The following is a 27,686-nucleotide window of genomic DNA, read 5'->3' as shown; positions in this document are numbered from 1 at the left end:
ATAAAATTCAAGAATTAAAATAGCTGATAGAATACTCAGTGCTTTATGATGAAGGTCCTGAAGAATAGAAAGTGATAGATCAAAGGGATAGATAATGGTTATATGAATGATTACAACACATATGACAGAACTAATATATTCACTGAGTAAGTACCCACAGGGGAAAATAGGAAATATATTTTGAAGAAGGATAAACTGAACGAAGATGTATGCCGAAGAGTGGGACATGCTGGAATAGTTAGTCAAAACTGATTAGATTCCTTACAGTGTAGAAACAGGCCATTTGGCCCAACAAGTCCACACCAACCCTCCAAAGAGTAACCCACCCAGACCCATTCCAATACCCTGTGTTTACCCCTGACTAATACACCTAACCCTATTGGCAATTTAGCATTAGCCAATTCACCTAACCTGCACACCTTTGGACTGTAGGAGGAAACCGGAGCACCTGAAGGAAACCCACGCAGACATGGAGAGAATGTGCAAACTCCACACAGTCACCTGAGATGGGAATCAAATTTGGGTGCCTGGCATTGTGAGGCAGCAGTGCTAACCACTGAGCCACCATGCTGCCCCTTGATGTTTGGCTGAGGATCAAGAAGTGAGGTCCATGAACTGGCATAATGGAGAAAGAAAGTGCTCTGTAAGTACTGATCATAAGTTTGAAAATACCATTAGGTCATAAAACAATCATGACCTTCAGAAAGAGCCTTTGTTAGTACAAGAGAGAGATCTCAAAGTGGTGTTTCCCTCAAACATGCAAGTCGAAGCTGTGGCTTAAACAGTTCAGATGTTGAACAGTCCCCAAATAGAAGCCAAGATCGTTGTGACCATGAAGTTTTAATGGCTGCCATTAGATGCAAGAATAAACCAATAGGAGAGATAACACACTCTGGAAACATCAGTGTATAGAAGCATTTGTTTATTTACCGTAACTTCCTTCACCTTATAGCGTGGCTTTAGCAACACTGTCTGTCTGTAAAGTGTCACCCTGCTGATTGATCTACACTCCAATAAATACGTGGCAAAAGAAACTAAAAAAAAGGTTTGAAAAATTAATTTCCATCTGTGATAGAATTGATTCCAATATCTGCATTGTCTCATTTTACTTCAAATTCCCTGACTACTAACCTCGCTTTAGTCTTAAATCACAACGTCTATCTATACGTCAAAGCTATTTGCTATTTCTCATAAATCTCAAAATAAGCTCCAAATTAATTCCAACTATCTAATTTCACTCATTATTCCACTTTTAGCCTACCTTCAATTTTTTTGGCAGCCAAGACTGTTTGGCAATCATTAGTTTATTGGCTGATTTTTTTTTGCTAAGATACTCCACCATGTCTCCACTACTCACCTACTAACAATCTCTATTGATCATGGCTTCCAGCAAGCATCATATACTTTACCTCCTGCTATGTGCTGAGCAATTGCTAGGCTCAGATTCACACCTAATAGCAACTTCACCATGACAGACACAATGATTGCACAGCCCACACTGACACAACGCCCTTTCTGCAGGAGAGGAGGCTATACAACTACTAGATTCAACAGAAGCTGCTTGATATGGGACAAGTATGTCTGTGAGCTTTAAACCCCCAGAGGAGATGGCATTGGCCATGATGAGAAGCAGCACTGCTGAGACTGTGACCACCAGCAGTTTTATGACATGTATCCATTTGACAAATCCTCCTCCTCTCCTCAAAACAGCTTATGAGAGCTACTAAAAGGATTATCAAAGAAAACTTGCAAGGAACATCAAAATCAATAAGAAATTACATAGTTACATCAAGGAAAGCAAGTGGTGAGAACCAGTGTTGATCTAATAAAGACTGAATGTGGGGATATTATCAATGACTGCTGGGAAATGGCAGACTTTGCCTCAGTACTTAGAATTGAAAAAGAGGACAGCTTGCCAAAAGTCAAGAGGGAAATAATAATGGAAAGCGGACAGGGTCTGAATAAAATTAACACACATAAAACTGCAGTAAGCAAGAAATTAATGGAATTAAAGAGTGACAAATCCCCAGGGTTTAATGGTTTCCAACTAAGGGTGTTAAAGGAGCTATGGGAGCATATTGTAGATACCCTAACGACAATCTTTCAGAGTTTCCTAGAGTTCTCTCTAGATTGGAAAATTGCATATGTCAAATCATTTTTTTTTAAGTGTGAAACAGGAAAACCAAGGAATTATAGATTAGTTAGTCTAACATCTGTGGCAGAGAAATTGTTGGACTCTGTAATCAAAGATGGGATAACTGGACACCTTGAAAACTTGCAGTTAATCAGGGAGAAACCAGGATGGATGGATGACAGGTAGGTCCTGCCTTAAAAACCTCAGATACCTCTTCAAAAAACTATAGTAGTAGAGAGGGGAATGTCTATGGATGTTGCTTACGTGAACTTCGAGAAGGCATTTGATATAGTTAACACAGTCTCTTATGTGGGCCTAAGGTTAATGCCCATGGAATTGAGGACAAATTACTGATATGGCTGAGAAATCAATTGAATGGCAGGCGACAGAAAATAGGGATAGTGGAGAGAGAAAATTGGGTAGGTACTCAAAGTGGCAGGATGTGACCAGTGGTATCCCACAGTTTCTGTGATTGGGCCTCAATTATCCACATTATTTAGTAATGATTTAGATAATGGCACAGAAAGTCATCTTTCCAAATTTACTGATGACAAAGTTAAGTGACATTGTAAACAGTGCAGATGATGGCAAAGGGATATTGATACTCAATTGAATGGGTAAAACAGTGGCAGATGGACTTCAATATAAGAAAAAGTGAGGTTATCAATTTTGGACCAAAAAGGATACAGCAGAGTAATTTCTAAATGGTATAAAGTTAAATACAATGGATGCTCAAAGAGACATAGGGTTCAGTTGCATAGATCTTTAAAATGCCATGATCAGGTACAGGAAATAATTAAGGAAGCTAATAGAATGCTGGCCCGTGTAGCTATGCTGCACAGACAAACCTCTGGTCAAACCCCACTTGGAGGATTGTGAGCAGATCTGGGCACTGCACTTTAGGAAGGTTATATTGGCCTTGGAGGGAGTACAATCTAAGTTTGCAAGAAAGATACCTAGACTTCAGGAATTGTTATAAGGAGAGATTATATAAACCTGGCCTATTTTCTCCAAAATTGAGAGGATGATCTGGTCAGAGTTTTCTAGATATTAACAGGAAAAGACAGAATAGATAAAGTTAAACTATTTCCACTGGTTGGGGATTCTAGAACAAGGGGCATAGTCTGCAACATAGGGCCAGACTGGTTAGGAGAGATGTTAGGAAGCGCTTTGACATACAAAGGGTGGTATATGTTTGGAACTCTCTTCCACAATGGCAGTGGATGCTGGATAAGTTGTTGATTTTAAATTTGAGATAGATTTTATTTTTCATTAAGCAAGGGTATTAAGGGGTATGATCCAAAGGCAGGTATATCAAGGCCACAGATCAGCCATGATCTCATTGAATGGTGGAATAGGTTTGAAGGGCTGAATGACTTACTCCTGTTCCTAAGTCCCTGTGCCACCTTTCCTTCATTCCATTATATCCGCTGATTTAAACAGCTACTGAAGGTCTGCCCTTAATTCTTTTTCTTTTTCCTCTTCTCCTGAACAAAGAGCCCGGCACTGTCTCTTCTACCTTTCCTGTTTCCAGGAATTGGAACCTGACCATGTAAGGATATGGGGAGGACAACTCAATCTTATACTCACAGCCATATTGACACTGCAAATGACAGTATCATTTTTATTTTTCTGCATTTGTATTGCAGGTTGTAATGGGAATAAGGACTATTGTCAAACCAAGGACTGTGAAAGGGATTGCTGATTTTTTTAAAGCAGGCTACCAACACTCATTGTAAATATTGTTCACTGGTAGAGGAAACTTACTGCAGGTGGGCTGGAGGCAAGGTTGCATAGCAAGGGTGATTCAGCCAGCAACAAGTAGCTGATTGGTCTATAGGGTGATGACCAGTTGTCAATGATAAAGGGCTTCTGCCTGCCAACATCCCCAATTATGTGATTGGTTCCCACATAGCTGAACAGGCTTTGGGTGTAAATGATATGGTCAGGAGCATTGCCTTTCCATCTACAGTTGTTTTAAAAAGGTTATGGCTTAAAGAAAGCCAATTAACTTTCTCTCACCAGTTGCTCTCACCTGTAAGTCAGAAATATCCTGAGTCACTTTATGTCTCCTCTGAGCTAGTGAAAGTACATAGAGAAGAGAGATCATGAAGCAGTAAGTAGTAACATTTAAAAGTACTATCTCAGTGAACCACATGAACAGAAATGTTAAACTGAAACGTCACAGTTTTCCTACTACCCAAAATGCCGATGTCTTATGTCTGTCTGTTGTGTGTGTGGGGAGAATGTGTGTACTTTCTGTTTAACCTGGGTCTAAAAAAGACATGTAAATTGGGGCATTCTGCATATTTTGATAAAATCTTTAACTCTGTGACAACTCCAGGAATAACAGGGCTTGACTTCCAGCACATTACCCCAGGAACATGTGATAATAGCACAAAGTTAAGATCTGCATCTCCTGAGGCAATGGACACTGGTGGCCTACAGTCAAAGCAGGGCAAGGAAATCATAGATGTAAGCCCAAATAAAGGTGAATTTAGATACAAATTCTACTTCAGAGTCTCAGATCATGACTTTGATGGACCCTCCCCATACAAACGCAAATACTTGGGCCACTGGAAAGCTAACATTCAATATCAGGGAGTTTGGACGAGGCCAATATCGAATTGGCACAGGGCTATGTGTGTTGTTTTCCAACATAGTTGCTTCCAGTAATGTTCCTGTGTCACCAGCCAAGACACAACAAGACAAGGTCCCATATGGAAACTTAAAACTCTTGCAAGCTTGTGGGTTCACTCTGCCCATTTGTCTCAGGCAAGAGGAAATGTGACAAAGTTGTGTCTTCTTTCTCCAGGGAGTCTCTGCGACCTTCCTTGTGCAATAGTGCACTGTAAACGGAAGGATTTGGTTTTTACTTACAGCTTGGAAGGAGCCAGATGCATAGAAGGTCAGTGCCACAGTCTCCCTGACAACCACGAACATGTTACTCTTGTGTAAGAAGGTTGGAATTATGGCTGCCTCCAAGATTTCAAGCAGCCTTTGTTTGTGAAGTTCTCTCAAAACATTGATTGTCACTAGATATCAGGAATAAAATTTGCCCCAAAACACTTGGGAGAATATGGTCTGTTGAGAGCTGATACCCCTAAACTAGTGTTTTATCCTGCTCTGTGTGACCTTTATTCACCTTCCAAATCATACTCAGTGTCAACTGAAAGACCATTAGTCAACCCCTGCCCAGGAGAAACTAGTTTCTCCAGCAGCCATTAAGCGAGTTCAAAAGTATCTTAGCACCAACTAGACAGCTTCCTGACATTATAAAAACTTCAACCAAATTCAAGGGGCGATCAAAACATGTTGAATGTGCAGCACTCAGAACAAATAAAGTAGTCATTAACCAGCAACTGGATCCCTTTTAAGTAGCATCAATGAAGGAGTTGCTGATGATTTTGGCATCATGTTTAATTATTATGGACCAGACCAAACCCCCTCAAAATATTCAGAAGCCAGTGTAGGCCCTTACTTTTTCTTATTTTACAGGTAAATTTAAGGTGTTGCATTCCAGATGCATAGACAGAGAGAGAGAGATTTAGAGAGAGATAGACAGAGAGACAGACACACAGAGAGAGAGAGAGAGAACTACAGTTTCCAGCTGTAGCAAAAGGAGATGTGGCAGCTTTTCAGATTCCCAGCAGCATCTGCTACTGAGAAAACAAAAAGCCTTGGTTCTGTGGATGGGAACATAACCATACCCATTCAAAAGGCTTCCATTGTCCCAATTTTGTTTTAAATCCCAAGGCTTCACAAGTTGTTTATCCTCTCATACACTCCTCAGCACCAGTTTCCCAATCTCTCTCTCAATGAAATTAAGATAAAACACACCTTTTAAAGCCACAGTCTTGTCACACAATCCTGGGAGGTTATGGGAAGACACAGGCTGGGATGTGAATTCCCCAAAATGTCAGCATCAACTCAGGATTGCAAATTATTAATGCAGGATTTTCTTGCAGCTCTGAACGCTGCAAATGGAAGTTGGGAGCATGCATAAACCTGCACAAAGATTGTGTCTTGAGCACTTCATGACAGAAATGTACATGTTAAATGCCATATGCACAAGCCCAGGTATGCACTATCAGGACGGCAAGAGGTTAGTGACATGGCAACTTCGTTGCGATCTTCTGATCACACACAGCTTGAAGCTAAACTTTCACTAGGATTTCCATACACATCTGCAGGCATATGGCAGTTGATCAGATGAAGCCCTTCTCTCAAAAGTAATGGCATAGTGGTTAAATGGTGGAGTGTTTAGCATTGCACTGATAGTGATACAGCACAGAAACAGACTCTTCGATCCACCCAGTGAATGCCGAACATTATCCCACCTGCCTGCTCCTGGCTCACATCCCTTCAAACCTTTTCTGCTCATGTCCTTATCCAAATGTCTTTTAAACATTGTAATTGCACCCACATCCATTACTTCCTCAGGAAGTTCATTACACATGTGAACCACCCCCATGTAAAGAATTTGCCCCTCATATCTAATTTAAATCTCTCTCCTCTCACTTTAAAAATATGCCTCCTATATTTGAAATCCCCCATCCTAGGGAAAAACACACCTACCATTAACCCTATCTATAGCCCTCATGATTTTATAAACCTCTATAAAGGTCACCTCTTAACCTCCTACGCTCCAATAAAAAAAGTTCCAATCTATCCAACACCTCCTTATAACTCAAACCTTCTGTACCCAGCAACGTCCTGGTAAATCTCTTCTGAACCTTCTCTAACTTAATAATATCCTTCCTATAAGAGGGTGACCAGAACTGGACACAGTATTCCAGAAGAAGTCTCACCAATGTCTTGTACAATCCTTAATCAAATGACTGAGCAATGAAGGCAAATGTGCTAACTTCCTTTTTAATCAATCTGTCTATATGTGATACAAACTTCAAAGAATGATATGCCTGCACCCCTGGCTCCTACTGTTCTACAACGCTACCCAAAGCCCTACCATTAATTGTCTAAGTCCTGCCCTGGTTTATTGTACCAAAATGCAAACCCTTGCATTTATCCAGCTTGAACTCCATCTGCCATTTTTCAACCCATTGACCCATTTGATCAACATCCCTTTGAACCTCAACCTGAACTACAAATCTTTTCAAAACTCGCTAATGCCTTTGTAGTCTTAGAAAACTTTCTTGACTGTCTACCATGCCACCAATTTTGGTGCCGTCTGCAAAGTTACTAACCATGCCTTCGATATTATCATCCAAATCATTTATGTAAATGCAGTGGAAGAAACTGAGCATCAACAAATTCACCCTCAGGCTAACTGAGAAACAGCCTTCTCATTCAAAGTTCTTCAGACGGGGCCAATCTATTTAATGCATTTCTGACCCCAGCTCCAGTAGATAATGATGCCGCTCAATGACTTTTTTTTGCTGAAGGCCATTGACTAGAAGATAATCAGCTTGATATCCCAGAATCTCTTGGCCTTATTATATAAGCAAATTTCTATAATGACCAAAATCTTTAAAGCATTTTGTTAACATCCATTATACTGGAGCAGACTTGGTTGCAAACCAGTCATCATGTAATAGTGTTCTCTAATGAAGAAATGTGGGACTTAGCCATGAGGGAGTAAGGTAGTGAATGTCTCGGAATTACATTCTACAATAGATTATTTATGATTGGCTTTCCACCATGTTAATGCTTTCCAGGCAAACCACATCCTACAAACACATGCCATCAAAAATGTTTTGGGCAAATAAAGGCTTGTGAGATTTGCAGTCATGCCATTATTAATGAGGTGCCAGGAGAACTGTTATATACTCAGAGCAGAGCCTGCTTATTGAAAGCAACTGCCTCTCAATTGCTGTATGCAAGTAACTTTCTAACCGATTGCTTTGGACATCTGCTCTTCAAACAACAGACTTAAAGCCATCAAGATTGAAATAACAGACTTCTGCAGGACAATTAAACACGGATAGTATGGTACGAGTTGCGCTGACAAAATCGTGAATACCTGGTGGAACACCAATTGGAATCTAATTGACGGGAATTTACGGTTCACTTATTGTAAAACGCATACAACAGACCCCATTCTGTGGGTTGCCACGTTGATTTGGTGGAGAGGATCATGAATTTCAAAGGTCCTTTGAGCGATACTGGCACCAAGCTCTTTAGTCCTGGTCAGGCTACCATTAGTGGGACAGTCAGGGGGAGGGGGCAGAGGTCAAATATGTGCCATCTGCAAGTCCTCAAGAACAGAAGAGATGAAGGAAAACCGTGTTGCAGTTGGTTGGCTTACTATAGCCATGTAGCCGCTGCCTATGCTGTAATTTGCTTTCACTTTGGCTCGGGACAGCCATTAGACAAATTACATGAAGCAAGATGTCAGAAGCATCAAACTTAGACTGAGTGATTTTTGGAGTCATTAAAGATCCAGTTACCACACAAAAAAGTAATTCTTAAACTATAGTCAGCAACTTTGAGTTGAGTCACAAAAGACTATGAAGTTTCCAATGAAAGGAAACATCAATTGAACTCTTTTTTTCAACTGGTGTCAGTGGCAGAATTATGAAACAGCTATAGAATCAAATAAATAAATAGACTAAGCATGTAAAAGAAGCACTCTGTTACAACAACAAAGGTAAGTTTGTTGTGAGTTCAATTCCAGCCGAGATCTCACCCGAGAGCCAATAAAAAGCAGACTGAAGATATTTTGAAGACTTTGAAGACATGAATCTCTCAATATCACACAACAGGTCGACACTGGCAGGTCTAAAAATGATAAAGCATCCAGGTTCAGCAAGTAATAGGGAAATTAAATGGAATGCTAGCCTTTCTTTCAAAGAGAGTGGTGCATAAAATCAGTGATGTTCTGTTAAATCTGTACAAGACACGAGTTGAATGCAATGAACAGATTTGGTGTCCTTATACAAGGAAAGATATACTGATATAGGAGGCAGTCCAGAGAAGGTTCATGTGGCATACCATTGGTAAAGGGACATGGGGGAGTAGGAGGCGAAGAGGAGGGATCTGTCTTATGAGACATGGAGTGGACTGGACTCAATGTAATCATTGGAATTTCGAACCACAAGAGGTGATCTTATTGAAATAAGATTCTTTGGAGGTTTGACAGGGTAGATGCAAAAATGTCTTGCACCGTGTGGGAGAGCGTAGGACCAAAGAACATAATCTCAGATTAAGGGGTCACCTTTTAGACAAAGATGAGAAGAGATTTCTTCTCTCAGAAGGTGATGAATCTGTGGAATTCTTTACCACAAATTGTAGTCAAGGCTGGTCATCAAGTATACTCAAGGCTGAGAAAGACAGATTTTTAATCAATAAGGAAATCAAGGGTAATGGGGAAAAAGCAGGAAAGTGGAGTTGCAGATCATCAGCTCAGCCACAACCACATTGAATGATAAAACAGACTTGATGGGCCAAATAGCTTATGTCTGCTCCTATGTATTACAGACTGATAGAACAATGAGAGCATCAAGTGATTGTGAAGTGTCAGACAGACACTGGTACTTCGTGCAACATCATGAGCTTCAGAGGTCTATGTGAATTGCCTCAAGGTGGTGACCTAAAAAGGAAGCCTGTGATGATAAGATTGAGGCTATATGTTAGAGTAATACTCAACCTAAGAGGAAAAATGAAACTCAGAGCCCAATGAGAAGAATGAAGATCTACAGTTCTAGCAAATTGATGTTAAACAAAATCTATTCATGCCAGCTGAAGTAAAACTAAAGCTTGAACAGATAAACTTACACATTCCAAGAGAGATTTGAAGTGGTTTATAGGCCACTAAACCATACCCTGGAAGACCACAAAGCTGTTTTTTTCAGGTCTGGAATGTCTTCCTGGTGAACATCATCTTGACATAGATGACAGTATGGAACCAACTCAACATCCATAGAGGGGAATTCCAGCTGCTTTCAAAGCCATCCTGAAAGAGGGGCAGAAGAGTGCAAAAAGCAAGGAGAGATTAAGAAAGTGATTACTTTTACAGACTGAACTAGCAGCATGGCACCAAAACAACACTAAGGATGTACATAGATCCAAAGGATCTCAGTGAAGCTTTGAAGAGATCATATTACATCATACAAAGAATTGAAAAAATTACAAACATACAAACAAGAAACACAACTGGATCACTCAGCTCTTTGAGCCTGAACTGCCATTCAATAAGATTATGGCTGACCTGATCGTAACCTCAATTCTACATTCCTACATAACCCCGATAATCTTTTATCTTCATGGTGATCAAGGATTTACCAATCTTTGCCTTACAAGTAGTTAAAGATTCTACACTTACTGCCTTTTGAGAGAGGCATTCCAAAGAATTAAAACCCTCAAATAAGAAATGTTTCCTCAGTTTGAAATGGGTGCCCCCTTATTTTTATAACCAATGATCTCTAGTTCGAGATTCTACCACAAAAGGATATATCCTTTCCACGTCCAACCAGTCGAGTCACCTCAGGATCTTCTGTTTCAATTAAATCACCTTGGACTCTTCTAAACTTCAGAGGGTACTGGCCTAGCCTTTCCTCATAAGGAAATCCATTTGTTCCAGACATTATTCTAGTAAATCTTCTCTGAACTGCTTCCAACCACTGACATCCTTCTATGAGTACAGTGATCAATACCGTCACAATTTTCAAATATGGTATTACTAATGCAAAAGAAATGTTTCCCAACTTATCAAGGCAAAGGTCATTGCTATCTTCAATACAAAGGATGTCTACTGGGAAGTGAAGCTGGATAAAGGCAGCATTTTTCTAACTACATTCTGCATGCTATTTGAGAGATACAGATGATTTGGCATTGTCAACTCTCCAGAATTGTATCAGAGCAGAAAACATGGAGATAATCAGTGATTGTCCCAGAGTGGAAGCTATTGTAGATGATCTCCTTTATGAGGTCATGATGGAAGGAGCCATCCAAAACACAATGAGAATTTTGTGCTACTGATAGAGATACCTCTCCAGATTAACCTGAGTTTAAACAAGAAAAAACATACCATTGACACTGCTTAAATCAAATACAAAGGTGACACATAGACAGCAAAATAACTTGGCCCAGATTCCAACAAGGCGAGACTTGTAGCAGAGATATAGCATCCAACAGGTGTGGGAATGTTATGAACCAGACCAAACCCCCTCATAAAATATTAAGAAGAAAGCCTGGACGTTAACTTTTTCTTATTTTAAAGGTAAGTGCCAGGCATTGCATTCCAGACACAGTTCGATTGGTCAAACCACCAAATTTGAAGCGAAACATATTTCATTCATACATTATAGTTAAAATATAACAAAAGAAATAAGAAATTGGAATAATTTAACTCTATTGGAAAACTCAGCAGATTAATAGATTATTTAGCTACTGTGAGAAAGTAAGGACTGCAGATGCTGGAGATCAGAGCTGAAAATGTGTTGCTGGAAAAGCGCAGCAGGTCAGGCAGCATCCAAGGAGCAGGAGAATCGATGTTTCGGGCATGAGCCCTTCTTCAGGAATCATTCAGTATTTAACTACTGTGCCAAGATAATAACATTCCATCAACACACCCTTGGCAAAAGGCAAATTCAAGTAGGTAAAAACAATGACTGCAGATGCTGGAAACCGCATTTATCTCTCCACCCTTCAGGCACTCTGTCTGTATTCCTGATGAAGGGCTTTTGCCCAAAACGTCGATTTTCCTGCTCCTTGGATGCTGTCTGAACTGCTGTGCTTTTCCAGCACCACTCTAATCCAGAAAAAGGCAAATTCAGTAAAACAGATTGTCTCACATGCAATTCTAGCAGCAGTAGGAAAAAATATCAAGCGAAAACTCTGAGAGAAAGTGTACTAGGGAGAGACGTACCACAGTTCCACCCAGCTTTGAGACCCCAGCAGCAACTGAAAACCAAAATCAAAAATCTTCATTTGGTGGGAGTTTCATTCAGGCTACCTCTATTGTTCCTAACTTAAGAAAAATCCCAAGGCCTCACAAGCTGTTTACTGTAGTCTCTCTGAGTAGACTGCTCGTCACCTCTTTCTCAATGTTTCTCCACAACAAAATACCGGGACAAGATGCATCTCTTAAAGCCATTGTATTGTTTCAGGTGGTACAAGGTTATGTTGAATTTATGAAATACCATGTAAAGTTATTGCCTAACCTGCCACAGTACGAACCATACAAACGCACTGCTCATGATAAGCTGCAATATTGCAACACAGAAGAAGAAACAACTTCACTGAAACAGCTAGCAATAGCTCACAGCAGTGTGGAAGCCATCAACCTGGTAGAGACTCTGAATCTGAAAGACAAGTATCTTGTTCTGATTAAATCATCATCATGAGAATAATGCTCCCTAGGGTCAAAATATCACACCAGGGAGGAGCAGACACCGGAAAAATTTACAACAGCTTACATTCTTGTCATCCGAAGAAGATGGAGAGGCTTTGGAGGATTTGCCACAGTAAATGCAAAGAATTCTTTCCGCTGATGGGAGAATCTAGAACCAAAGAATATAATCCCAGATTAAGGGGTCGCCCATTTCACATAAAGATGTGGAGGAATTTTCTCTCTCAGAGGCAAGTATATTTGTGCAATTTATTAGAGCAGAAGGCTGTGGAGGCTGGGTCATTCAAGGCTTAGGCAAACATTTTTAAATCAGTAAAAGGTTTGAGGGTTGTGGGTTACAGGATCAAGGGTTTGGGGAAAAAGACAAGACTGTGGAGACAAGGATTATTAGATCAGTCAAGATCTTATTGAATTGCAGAGTAGAGTTGATGGGCCAAATGGCCTAGAGTCATAGACATCTCAGCACAGCAAAGGCCTTTGGCCAATCATGTCCCCCTTCCCCTGGTCCTGCGTCTTATAACAGTTTAGTTAACAACTGATAAAATGTCTTTATTGACAATGGATATTGGGTAATGTGCAACCAAAAATGGTTAACAAATGATTGTTTGGAGAAACGTATTTGTACTTAACTTAGCCATGTGACTCTACTCTGCTGCAACTTGTTTTCATTCTAGTTTATAGCAGCCACAATATGGAAGATTTGGAAACACAGTCTCAGCAGTTGTGATGGCAGAAGATTGCAGCAAAATGGGTCCCAGTCAGTGTAGCTCAACACGTCACTGAAAAACTTGTCAGAATCATACAGGTGTCTTAAGAATTGTGGAGTGTTTTGGTTTCCATTACTAAGAAAAAACATTTTGCCTTAGATTCAATGCATCACAGCTTCAATGAATCACAGCTTCAATAAATTGATTCCTTGGGGAAAAGGAAAGAGAAGACATAGTCAGCACTGTCCTCCTGACTTGTCCGGACTTGTCTTATCTGCCTATCTCCTTTTCCACCTATCCACTCCACCCTCTCATCCCTGACCTATCACTTTCATCCCCTCCCCTACTCACCCATTGTACTTTATGCTACTTTCTCCCCACCCTCCTCTAGCTTATCTCTCCACGCTTCAGGCTCTCTGCCTTTATTCCTGATGAAGGGCTTTTGCCCGAAACATCGATTTCGCTGCTCCTTGGATGCTGCCTGAACTGCTGTGCTCTTCCAGCACCATTAATCCAGAATCTGGTTTCCAGCATCTGCAGTCATTGTTTTTACCTCATAAAGTATAATGTGCCTATAATCTCTGGCATAGAACAATGAAAAACAGTCACATTGAAACATAAGATTCTGTGAGGGGAATGTTGTAGATAGTAAGAGACTATTCCACTTAAGTCAAAAATCTGACTTAAGTTCTAGAATAAGGAGTAATGTAGGACTGATATGAAAATCTTGTCACTATTTTCAATCTTTGAAATTCTCTGTCCCAGAAGCTAGGATAGTTCAGTTACCTTATTGAACAAATTTGAGGTGATGCACAGCCTATTATGTACTCATTTCATAAGACAATAAGACATTGGATCAGAAATGAGGCCATTCAGCCCATTGAGTCTGTTCCACCATTTAATCATGGCTGATAAGTTTCTCAGCCCCACTCTCCTGCTTTCTCCCCATAACCCTTGAGCCCTTTATACTCAGGAACCTATCTCTCTCAGTTTTAAATATGCTCAATGACTTGGCCTCCACAGCCTTCTGTGGCAATGACTTCCATAGATTCACCATTGTCTGGCTGAAGACATGTCTCCTTACCTTCATTCTAAAAGTCTTCCCTTTACTCTAAGGCTATGCCCTTGGGTCCTCATCTCTCCTACCAATGGAAACATCTTCCCAACATCTAATCTTTACAGGCCATTCAGTATTCTGGATGTTTCAATTAGATCTCCCCTCATCTTTCTAAACTCCATTGAGTATTAACTCAGAGTCCTTAAAAGTTCCTCATATGTTAAGCTTTTCATGCCTGGGACCATTCTTGTGAACTTCCTCTAAATATGCTTTAGGGCCAGTACATCCTTCCTGAGATATGGGACTGAAAATTGCACACAATACTCTAAATATGGTCTGACCAGAGGTGTATAGACCCTCAGAAGTACATGCCTGCTTTTATATCCTGGACTAAAACTCTCAAGTCTCTTTGCACTTCAGACTCCTGAATTTTCTCCCCATTTAGAAAATAGTCCATGCTTGTACCTGCCAAAGTGCATGACTTCACACTTTCCCACATTGTACTCCATCTGCCACGTCTTTGCCCACTCTCCTAACCTGTCCAAATCCTTCTGCACGCTCCTCCTCCTCAATGCTATCTGTCCTTCTACCTATCTTTGTGTCATCTGTAAATTTAGCCAGAATGCCCTCAGTTCCTTCATCTGGATCATTAATGCATAAAGTGAAAAGTTGTGGTCCCAACATTGAGTCTTGGGGAACATCACTTCTCACCAGCTGTTATCCCGAGAAGGATCCTTTTATCGCCAATCTCTGCTTTCTGCCAGACAGCCATGCTTCTATCCATCCTAGCACCTTGCCTCTGACACCATGGGCTGTTATCTTACTCAGTAGCCTCCTGTGCAGCACTTTGTCAAAAGCTTCTTGAAGTCGGGGTAGATAAGATCCATTGACTGTCCTTGGTCTAACCTGCTTATTACTTCTTAACGGATTCCAGGATCTTATCCACAACCAAGTTAAGTCTTTTTCCTTAATCCATTTTTTAAACAGGGATGTTCTTTAGTAATTCTGATTCTAGCAATTTCTGAAAGATCACCACTAATGTCTTTACTATCTCTTCAGCTATCTCTCTTAGAATTCTGGGGTATAGTCCATCTGGTCTCGGTGATTTATCCACCTTCAGGCCATCCAGCTTTTCTAGCACCTTCTCCTTGGAGATGGCCACTACATTCAGCTCTGCCCCCTCCCTCTCTTGAATTTTTGAGATATTCCTCATGTCTACCATCATGAAGATTGACGTGAAATAATTATTCAGTTCCTCAGCCATTTCCTTGTTCCCCACTACTATCTCTCCAGTGTCATTTTCCAGCAGCCAGTCTCCACTTTTGAATCTCTTTTGCCCTTTATGTATCTGAAGAAACTCTTACTGTCTTCCTTTATATTACTGGCTAGCTTACACACATATTTAATCTTCTCCCTTCTTATCTCTTTTTTTGTTGCCCTCAATTGCTCTTTGTAAGCTTCCCAATCCTCTGGTTTTCCACTGCCCTTTGCCACATTATATGCTTCCTCTTTTGCTTTTATGCTATCCCTGACTTCTCTAGTCAGCCACGGTTGCCTCATCCTCCCTTTTTTTTCCATGCTTCTTTTGCTTTGGGATGAGTCTCTGCTGTGTCTCCCGAATTACTCCCAGAAACTCTTGCCATTGCTGTTCCCCTGTCTTTCCTGCTAGGCTCCTCTGCCAGTCAATTCTACCCAGCTCCTTCCTCATGTCTCTGTAGTTGCCTTTATTCAACTGTAACATGGTTACCTCTGATTCTATCTTCTCCCTCTCAAATTACAGAGTAAATTCAATCATATTATGATCACTGCCTCCTAAGGGTTCCTTCACCTTAAGCCCCCTTATCAAGTCTGCCTCAATGAACAGCACTAAATCCAGTATTGCCTGTTCCCTCGTGGGCTCCACCACAAGCTGCTCCAAAAAGCCATCTTATAGACATTCCACAAATTTTTTTTCTTGCAATCCACTACCAACCCGATTTTTCCAGTCCTCCTACATACTGAAATCCCTCATGGAAACTGTAACCTTGCCCTTCCCATACATCTCTTCAATCTCCTGATATATCTTGCACCCAACCTCCTGATTACTATTGGAGGCCTGTATATAAATCCAATCATGTTCTTTTTTAATCTTTGCAGTTCCTCAATTCTACCATACAGTTTCTACACCACCTGACCCCACTTCATTTCTTATTATTGGTTTAATTTAATGTCTTACTAATAAGGAGAAAGTGAGGTCTGCAGATGCTGGAGATCAGAGCCGGAGATGTGTTGCTGGAAAAGCGCAGCAGGTCAGGCAGCATCCAGGGAACAGGAGAATCGACGTTTCGGGCATAAGCCCTTCTTCAGGAATGAGGAAAGTTTGTCCAGCAGGCTAAGATAAAAGGTAGGGAGGAGGGACTTGGGGGAGGGGCGTCGGAAATGTGATAGGTGGAAAGAGGTCAAGGTGAGGGTGATAGGTCAGACTGGGGTGGGGGAGGAGAGGTCGGGAAGAAGATCTCAGGTTAGGAAGGCGGTGCTGAATTTGATGGATTTGACTGAGACAGGGTGGGGGGAGGGGAAATGAGGAAACTGGTGAAATCCGAGTTCATCCCTTGTGGTTGGAGGGTTCCTAGCCGGAAGATGAGGCGTTCTTCCTCCAACTGTCGTTTTGTTGTGGTCTGACGATGGAGGAGTCCAAAGACCTGCATATCCTTGGTGGAGTGGGAGGGGGAATTAAAATGTTGAGCTACAGGGTGGTTGGGTTGGTGGGTCCGGGTGTCCCAGAGGTGTTCTCTGAAATGCTCCGCAAGTAGCCGGCCTGTCTCCCCAATATAGAGGAGGCCACATCGGGTGCAGAGGATGCAATAGATGATATGTGTGGAGGTGCAGGTGAATCTGTGGCGGATATGGAAGTTTCCTTTGGGGCCTTGGAGGGAGGTGAGGGGGGAGGTGTGGGCGCAAGTCTTGCACCTCCTGCGGTTGCAGGGGAAGGTGCCGGAAGTGGAGGTTGGGTTGGTGGGGGGTGTGGATCTGACGAGGGAGTCACGGAGGGAGTGGTCTTTACGGAATGCTGATAGGGGAGGGGAGGGAAATATATCCTTGGTGGTGGGGTCCGTTTGGAGGTAGCGGAAATGACGGCGGATGATGCGCTGTACATGGAGATTGGTGGGGTGGTAGGTGAGGACCAGTGGGGTTCTGTCCTGGTGGCGGTTGGAGGGGCAGGGTTCAAGGGCGGAGGAGCGGGAAGTGGAAGAGATGCGGTGGAGGGCATCGTCGACCACGTCGGAGGGAAAATTGCGGTCCTTGAAGAAGGAGGCCATCTGGGTTGTGCGTTTTTGGAACTGGTCCTCCTGGGAGCAGATGCGGCGGAGTCGAAGGAATTGGGAGAATGGGATGGCGTTTTTACAGGGGGCAGGATGGGAGGAGGTGTAGTCCAGGTAGCTGTGGGAGTCGGTCGGTTTGTAGTAGATGTCCGTGTTGATTCGGTCGCCTGAGATAGAAATAGAAAGGTCGAGGAAGGGGAGGGAGGAATCTGAGACTGCTTGGAGGCATAGCTGGGGCCCATGCTGGTCCAAACGAAAGGAGTAGCCATGGGCACCCGCATGGGCCCCAGCTATGCCTGCCTCTTCGTAGGATATGTGGAACAATCCATCTTCCGCAACTACACTGGCCCCACCCCCCACCTTTTCCTCCGCTACATCGATGACTGTATCGGCGCCGCCTCGTGCTCCCACGAGGAAGTTGAACAGTTCATCCACTTCACCAACACCTTCCACCCCAACCTCAAATTCACCTGGACAGTCTCAGATTCCTCCCTCCCCTTCCTCGACCTTTCTATTTCTATCTCAGGCGACCGAATCAACACGGACATCTACTACAAACCGACCGACTCCCACAGCTACCTGGACTACACCTCCTCCCATCCTGCCCCCTGTAAAAACGCCATCCCATTCTCCCAATTCCTTCGACTCCGCCGCATCTGCTCCCAGGAGGACCAGTTCCAAAAACGCACAACCCAGATGGCCTCCTTCTTCAAGGACCGCAATTTCCCCCCCGACGTGGTCGACGATGCCCTCCACCGCATCTCTTCCACTTCCCGCTCCTCCGCCCTTGAACCCTGCCCCTCCAACCGCCACCAGGACAGAACCCCACTGGTCCTCACCTACCACCCCACCAATCTCCATGTACAGCGCATCATCCACCGTCATTTCCGCTACCTCCAAACGGACCCCACCACCAAGGATATATTTCCCTCCCCTCCCCTATCAGCATTCCGTAAAGACCACTCCCTCCGTGACTCCCTCGTCAGATCCACACCCCCCACCAACCCAACCTCCACTTCCGGCACCTTCCCCTGCAACCGCAGGAGGTGCAAAACTTGCGCCCACACCTCCCCCCTCACCTCCCTCCAAGGCCCCAAAGGAAACTTCCATATCCGCCACAGATTCACCTGCACCTCCACACATATCATCTATTGCATCCTCTGCACCCGATGTGGCCTCCTCTATATTGGGGAGACAGGCCGGCTACTTGCGGAGCATTTCAGAGAACACCTCTGGGACACCCGGACCAACCAACCCAACCACCCTGTAGCTCAACATTTCAATTCCCCCTCCCACTCCACCAAGGATATGCAGGTCTTTGGACTCCTCCATCGTCAGACCACAACAAAACGACAGTTGGAGGAAGAACGCCTCATCTTCCGGCTAGGAACCCTCCAACCACAAGGGATGAACTCGGATTTCACCAGTTTCCTCATTTCCCCTCCCCCCACCCTGTCTCAGTCAAATCCATCAAATTCAGCACCGCCTTCCTAACCTGAGATCTTCTTCCCGACCTCTCCGCCCCCACCCCAGTCTGACCTATCACCCTCACCTTGACCTCTTTCCACCTATCACATTTCCGACGCCCCTCCCCCAAGTCCCTCCTCCCTACCTTTTATCTTAGCCTGCTGGACAAACTTTCCTCATTCCTGAAGAAGGGCTTATGCCCGAAACGTCGATTCTCCTGTTCCCTGGATGCTGCCTGACCTGCTGCGCTTTTCCAGCAACACATCTCCGGCTCTGTCTTACTAATAAGGCAACCCTACCCCCTTTGCCCACCTGCCTGTATTTTCAATAGGATGATACCTGTGAATATTCAGCTCCCAATCGTGATCCACTTGCAGCCACATCTTAATGATGCCCATCAGGCAAATTCAACTGCGCCACAAGCTCATTTGCCTTATTCCTTATACTGCGTGCATTCAGATATGACACCTTCAGTCCTGTATTAACAATCCCTCCTTTCAGAAGTTCTATTGTTCTTATAACTTGTGTGTTTAAAATGAATCATGAATGACTGTTTGTCGAGGGGGTTTAGTAGCACTTTTTGCAATAAAATATTCATCAAGAGCAGTAGATAACGCAAACCTCCAACACTGATTTCCTGTCAGCGAACCATCTACACTTATATACAACATGAAGTCTACCACCCATTCTAAAAGCTAATGATGTTGAAATTAGGATTGCATTGGCATTTATTCGGACAATATTCCCATCAGGATTCTTGCAGGTTACTAATTAAATTAAATAACACTTTATGACCAATTATCAAGCAAGTCAGACAGGAAATAACAGATACTTGTTAACTTAGAATCATAGTTAGCAGCACTTAAATTTGAACAGTAAATTTACAGATAATTTTAGATGTAATTAATTGGCAGAAAATACACAGTCCTTTTATTTGATGTCACAGTAAATCACCATTAAATGCTTGCTGAGATTGATATAAATTAGTATTAATTAGATAGATAGCCAACGGATTGATAGCATTCTGAGTCAATCTAATAAATAGATTAATGTCAAGTGGATAAAATTTGTTCTGGCCTCGTTTTGGATGGCTGGGGTGTGTGCAGTTTTGAGTTGTTTGCTCTTATTGCCATTAAGGCTGACCTGCTGACAAATTTGGTGCTGCCCCTTCATTTCCTGAGCTTTGGTCTGAGCATGGCTCACCATGCCAGCTGCCAATTGGGGTTTGAACAGCGTGCTGATAGAATAAGGTGCAACTAATTGGTGCCCTTTAAAGAAAGGGAATGAAAGTGAAGCTGCATAAGTGGAGCACCAGAGAAAAAAGGGGCTCTTAAGATGGCAGATATAATGTTGGAAATCATATGAGGAAGAAAATCAGCATTCCACCAGAAGTTGCTGAAATATGGTGCAGTCAAGCAAAAGGGAGCAGGGGAGTCAGTGAAAAGTCCGACCATGAAAACCTGCCAGAAGTGCCACAAGAAATGTAACAATATCACTAATGTCCAAGGTCAGTAAATGCGCCAGCAAAGGACCTGGAACCCATTAGAGTTCCAACCTATCACACCCGACCTCCTTTATTCACCCATTAGCTACACCTAATATCCAGGTTCTCCACCACACCCACACAGATACTAATGATACTAGCAGCATGACCAGCTTCTTCCGCTTCCACATATTTCCAGCTATTCAACAGTGGAAGGTGCACAAGTACTCAAGGCACAATACAATCATTGATATTTAGCCCTCTCTAGGTCACACATAACCCTTGAGAATCCTTAGGCATTAACATCCATAACATGATTGTATTTTATGTCCTGTTTGAAAGGGAGGAGTGAGGATGTAAAACGAGTATTTGCACCTTGAAGAAGATCAACTATGTGAGCTTAAATGTTGAGCTATCTGGAATGAACAAAGATAAGGCATAGATCAATAGAAAATCAAAGGGGGGCATTTAAGGGGATATTTCAGAATAAGTGCATACCTCCTTAAGTATTTCTGAAAGATGATATGTTTTGTTGAAGCTTTTCATGCTGCACTCACCAGACTATTTTGCAACAGTACAAACTTATGGGGAAACGGGCATTTATGCTGCGCGAGAAGAGAGTGCTGATGGGTTGGCACATGCATTCTGATTAGTGGAGGCATTTCCATGAAGAGTGTACGCAATAATGTTGACTGACGGTTAACAGCCAGGCTTTGTTTAAATTTTAAACTAGGCTGATATTTCTCAGGACAACCAGCAGATATGTTATCTGTTCTGTTCAGGTGAAAAATACAAAACTGACTAAATAATTTCTAACATTTCATGTGTTTCTGCAAATTTCTTTCCATTCATTACACAGGACATTTTGCCCAAATCTAATTACCTGAGGGCAGTATTGGACCTCCCATGTCAACATTGCTTGATAATCCTGAACGTAAAAGGGATTATGCTAATAACCAATTTAGGATTGTCAGTCAGGCTCACAGGGTAGTGTCCTTGTTGGAGGCTACATGTATTAATGCATAGGGCCCTGTTCTTTGCAGACATGTGCTATGTGCCTGTTTCAACTAGCCACAGTAGATAACAGCCATTCACTGGTCCCTTGTTTAGGCCATTGCCCTGAGCAATCCAAATCAACCTAGCTAGTTTAAAATTCAAACAAATCTGCGTACATATTGCCAATTATCAATGGGTGCATTCTCCATTGGCAACACCTTTACCAGAGTACACTTGCCCACCCATCAACACTTGCTTCTTGTACAGTATAAATGTTGACCTTTCTCTCGAATTTGAATTCTTGTGAAATGTACCAATGAGTGCAACATGAAAACTTTTGACAAAATGTGCCATTTTCAACAACAGTCAAGTCTTGCATTACCAACAACCATTTGTATATTCCTATTATGAAGAAAATTCTAAGGTGAGAGCCCATCATCTGTAATTAACAAAAGTTAAGGAAAAGGCATATAACTGCATGAGGATGAATGACAAGTCAGACGATTGGGCAGAGAATGACTAAGAAATTAGACTGAGAGGAAACTAGATAAAAAAAAAAGCACCAGCCACCAGGATACATGAACATCAACTAGCCACAAAATGACATGACCTTCTCTCACTAGTATCCTTATGTACAGATGAGGAAGGACACCACTTAGACTGGGACAACACATCCATCCCAGGACAAGCCAAACAGAGACACGCACAGGAACTCCTAGAGGCATGGCATTCCAACCGGAACTTTATCAACAAATACATCGAGTTAGACCCCCATCTACCAATCCCTGAGAAAAGGAATAGGAAATGACATCACCACAGGAAAAGATGTCACCACAGGAAATGACATCAACAACCCAAAGAAACTCAAACATATAAATCCAAAGGAGAAATTGTTAACAGTGCTTCGCCCGGAGGCCCACTGAAGATATTACCTCGTAGGGTGACGAAACGTCTGGAAATGAATGTTCCAGCTCAGCGAGCAAACCTACATCCAAAAAAGGCAGGAGTTCTATCAGTTTCTAGAAAAGGAAATGAGGAAGGAACAGGAGTGTTGGCCCTCTTGAGTGTGGCAATGGGGAGCTAATTGGAGATAATAAAGAATTGGCAAATGAAATAATCATATATATTTTGCTTCTGCTCTTGCTATAGAGTGGACAAAAAAAAATCAGTAACAGCTATAGATCAGGAGATGGAAGAGCTCGAGGGGTTACTCAGTAAAATGAGACACACTAAGTAGTACCATTGGAGCTGTGGGCTTTTAAGTTCCCAGATGCTGATGGGCTTAGGGTCTTAGAAGAGGTGGCTAATCAGGTAGTAAATGCACTAGTGTTTACTTTCCAACAAAAAAAAAGTCACTGGATTCTGGGAGGTTGCATTAGATTGGAAAGTAGCAAATGCAGCTCTTCCACTCAACAAAGGAGGGAGGCAGAAAATAGAAAATGATGATCGGTTTAGCTAGTGTCTAAGGAGGGGAAGGTGCTTGAATCTTTGAAAAATACAAGGAAGTCAGAATGATTTTATGAAAGGGAAATCATCTTTAATCAATTTGTTGAAGCTCTCTGAAAGAATAACTTTCAGAGATGAATAGTGGATGAATAGGAGTCTGTAGTGTACTGTACTGTTCTTGAATTCCCAGAAAACTTGTCACAAGTTCTACATTAAAGGTTTTGGACAGAGTGGATGATTATGGTGTAAAGGCTGACATATTAATACGGACAGGAGATTGCATGCTGGTGGAAAACAGAGTATGGATAAATGCTTGTTTTCTGATTGACAGGGTGTGACAAGTGGAGTCCTACAGCGGTGCTACCAAACACAGTCCAGGTGATGACCTTCTGCTCATTCCTGTAGAATAACACTGACTTTCCAGTCATAGAGTCATAGTGGTGTACAGCACGGAAACAGACCCTTCAGTCCAACCCGTCCACGTCGACCAGATATCCCAACCCAATCTAGTCCCATCTGCCAGCACTTGGCCCATATCCCTCCAAATCCTTCCTATTCATATACCCATCCAGATGCCTTTTAAATGTTGCAACTGTACCAGCCTCCACCACTTCCTCTGGCAGCTCATTCCATACATGTACCACACTCTGAGTGAAAAGGTTGCCTCTTCAGTCTCTTTTATTATCTTCCCCTCTCACCCTAAACCTATGCCCTCTAGTTCTGGACTTCCCCTCCCACCCCACACCCCCCACTTCCCCAGCCCCCGCAGGGAAAAGACTTTGTCTATTTATCCTATTCATGCCCCTCATGATTATATAAAGCTCTATAAGGTCACCTCTCAGCCCCCAATGCTCCAGGGAAAACAGCCCCAGCCTATTCAACCTCTCCCTATAGCTCAAATCCTCCAACCCTGGCAACATCCTTGTAAACCTTTTCTGAACCCTTTCAAGTTTCACAACATCTTTCCAATAGGAAGAGACCAGAATTGCACACAATATTCCAACAGTGATTAAAGTATTGTATGCAGTTTTGGGCCCAATATCTCAGCCCCTGTTGCTTGCCAGTTCAGTAAACCTTCTTGCTTCCAAGCCATTATTTTCAACTTAGTGTTCCAGTGAAGCTCAATACAAGTTGAATGAACAGTACTTCATTTCCTCTTTATGCTTTTAGGAGTCAACAACATGATTAGATTAGATTCCCGACAGTGTGGAAACAGGCCCTTTGACCCAACAAGTCCACACCGACCCTCCGAAGCGTAACCCACCCAATCCCATTTCCCTCTGACTAACACAGCTAACACTATGGGCAATTTAGCATGACCAATTCACTTGACCTGCACATCTTTTGGACTGTGGGAGGAAACCCACGGAGACACAGAGAAAATGTGCAAACTCCACACAGGCAGTCGCCTGAGGCTGGAATCGAACCTGGCACCCTGGTGCTGTGAGGCAGCAGTGCTAACCACTGAACCACCGTGCCGCCCAACTTCAACAACTTTAAAGCACGAATGTGGTTGCTTATTTTGATCACCTCTCATCCCTTTCACGGCATTCTGTTTGCACTGAGTTGGCTTTACTAATCTTCTACCATTAACACCTATTTTACATGTCAACCCCTCAATGAGCAGGTTAAAAACATGAGAGATGGATTATAATATAGCAAGAATATATGAAAGAAAAGTAGGGTAATATAGAGGAACCTCGATTATCCAAAGGGTTAATTGAACTCCGGATAATAGAGTGCTGGATAACATAGTTTAGCCAAGCATTGGGATCTTGTGATCTTGCTGGATAATCTGATATTTGGACAATCGAATGCCAGATAATCAAGGTTCCTCTGTAGTTAAATGGAGAAGAATTGCAGAATTCCAAGGTGCAGAGGGAGCTAGGTGTTCTGATGCATGAGCCACAAAACTGTCAGTCATCAGGTCCAGCAAGTATTTAAAGCAACTGATGGAATGATCTCCTTCATAATCAAAGGAACTGAACATAAAAGTAAGAATGTTATTGTTGCAGATACATTAGTGAGACCAATCTTCCATTCTGTATGCAGTTTTAGTCTCCTAATTGACAGAAGAATGTAAAAGTTTCAAAGGCAGTTCAGATGAGGTATACTTACTTGAGATGAATGGATTTGCCTCTTTGTATTCCCTCAATTCATTTCCACCTAATACTTTATTATGACAAACAGGTGATACCCCTCTGAGCAGAATTGAAACTGGGAATGAATGGGTTGTGTTGTGTAAAGTTTGGACGGACTGGACTTGTTTCCAGTGGAGTTTAAAAGTGTAAGAGGTGATCCGATTGAAGAGCAAGAGTCTGAATGGACTTGACAAGATGGATGTGGAAAGGATATTTTCTATTGTGAAAGAGTCCAAAGCTAGGTGGCACTGTTTAAAAAATTATTACCAGATTAAAACTACTGCCTGGTAAACTATCAACAACTATTTTTTCTGCCGTCTGCTGCTTAGCTCCGCTCAAATTGATGATACCTTGATTTTCTAATGTACGTGTCTTTCACTAATGTCCTGCTCTCATTCATTCACAGCACTACTCCACCTCAATCCTTATTTTCACAATTTCAAGCCATATCTTTTGGTGCACTCTTAAATGTGTGTGCCCATTCCCTTTCTGCCATATATTATCAGGTCCCTCTGCTCTTTTGTCTTATTTATTTCATCTTCTCTGACTTGATTCTATGGTTTTCTATTCAAGCTAAAGCCTATCTGTGCAACACATCAGAAGACTGGCCCTAACAGTTCAGGTGTGGGCCAGTGCAATGATATAGCCCCCACTTTCCCTTGCGCTGGTGAATCAAACCACATTTCACATACTAATATTTGAACCACATGCTTAACTTTCTAATCTCATTTACCTTGCTCTGTTTTGTTCAAACTAAATCTCCTTGTCAAATTTCTTCCTGCATGGTGCAATTTGTAAGTTGTTGATATCATCAGAACATAATTACGAACAGGAGTAGAGCATCAAGTTTGATCCATCATTGAAGAGATGATTTTATCTTGGCCTCAACCAATTTTTCCCACCTGCCCCCAACAAACCATGACTTCCTTGGAGATTAGTGACTTGTTGGACTCAGCCTAGAGTACATTTAAAATCTAATTTTCAGTGCTAATAATGGCAGAGAATTCCAGAGATTAGTGAGACTCAGAAGAAAATGCTCCTTGTCTTCACCTTCTATAGGAGACCCCTTATTCTGAAACTCTGTATGCTCAGTTAGATAGCCGCATGAGGGGGAGCATCCTCTCAGTCTCTATCCTGCCAAAACAACTTGTGTTTCCATTAGATTATGTCTTATGCTTCTAAATTTTGGAGAAGGAGGATCTACAAATATCCCCATCCTCAATAAATAGAAGAACCCAACACATCAGTGAAAAAGATCAGGCTGAAGCATTCGCATCAGTGTTTAACCAGAAGTGCCAATTGGATGATTCATCTCTGCCTCCTCCAGTAGTCCCCATTATTATAGATACCAGACTTCAGCCAAATTGTTTCCATTGACATCAAGAAACTGTTTGAGACATTGGGTCCTACAAAGACTAAAGGCCTTGACAACATTCCAGCAATAACACTTAAAACTTGTGCTTCTAGACTTGTCGCTCCACTTGTCAAGCTGTTCCAATACAGTTACAACATAGACAATTTTCCACATTGTTGGGTAGATGCCAAGGTATTTAATATATCCTGCTTATCTGATGTTTTTACAAAAATGGATAACATTGCATTGTCTCACTTTATACTCCAACACAAAATTTCTATCTACTCACTTAATCTAATTATATCCCTATGTAGACTCTATACTTTTCTTTTCCTATTTAATCACATTACAATGTATTTGAATGCAACGCATTCTATCCCTTCAAACTCATTACTATAGATTGTAAGTTGTTGAAGCTCCAGCACTGATCCCTATTAAACTGCACTAGTTCCACTTTGCCAGTATGAAATTGACCCATTTACCCTGACTCTTGTTGGTTTATCCATCCTTTTCCTATCCACACAAATATATCAAATCCCAAAAGCATGAAATCAATTTTGCGTAGTTACCTTTTATGTGGAACTCTATTTAACACCTTTTGGTATTCCAAATGTAGCCATGAGATTTGAACATGCAAACAGCCCAAATATGGTGGAGCAAGGGTTCTTTATTCTTCTTAAAGTTTCAATGTTATAAACATGAAAGGAAATTGTAGTTAAAAAGGAGGTACTTATGAAGTCTTAGTTCACATTGACTTGAGGAATACTTTAAATGTCTGCTCCTTCTTCCCATGATATCTCCCTTTTCAAAGACACTCTTTATCCAGAAAGGGTCTGTTTAACTCCACCAGATGCCATCCCTCACCATCGCCACCTGTAGTCAGAGGACCCAATACAACTGATCGAGCTTCCCTGCTCCTCGTCTGCTCTCAGCACCATCACCTGCTGCTGGTTGCTCTCTTTTATACTTGCCTGATTGAAACTTGTTGATCTGGGAACGACACATTGCCCACAAACAGCATCCATTCAATGCGTGGTTGGCCATTTTAACTGCAAGATGATATTTGAATGTTCAATTCTACATCAATGGTAGTTTTCACTATTTGCATCTCTGATCTGGACAAACATGAAAGGTTGGGGTGATAATCAGCATTCGCTTGTGAAGACTTCTCAACCTCTTATCTGTACTGGTACCTTCTAAGTGATCCAGGATCTTTGGTGGATCACCCACATTGAGGTCTAGTTGGTAGGTCTCTGCCAGTCATGTTGTCTGTTGCTCTAGATTGTG

The sequence above is a fragment of the Chiloscyllium plagiosum genome, unplaced genomic scaffold (assembly GCF_037043375.1).
Source record: "Chiloscyllium plagiosum isolate Xiang-an unplaced genomic scaffold, Cpla_swu_hap1 HiC_scaffold_9, whole genome shotgun sequence".
In the NCBI taxonomy this organism is placed as follows: domain Eukaryota; kingdom Metazoa; phylum Chordata; class Chondrichthyes; order Orectolobiformes; family Hemiscylliidae; genus Chiloscyllium; species Chiloscyllium plagiosum.
This window is presented reverse-complemented; position numbering follows the sequence as displayed.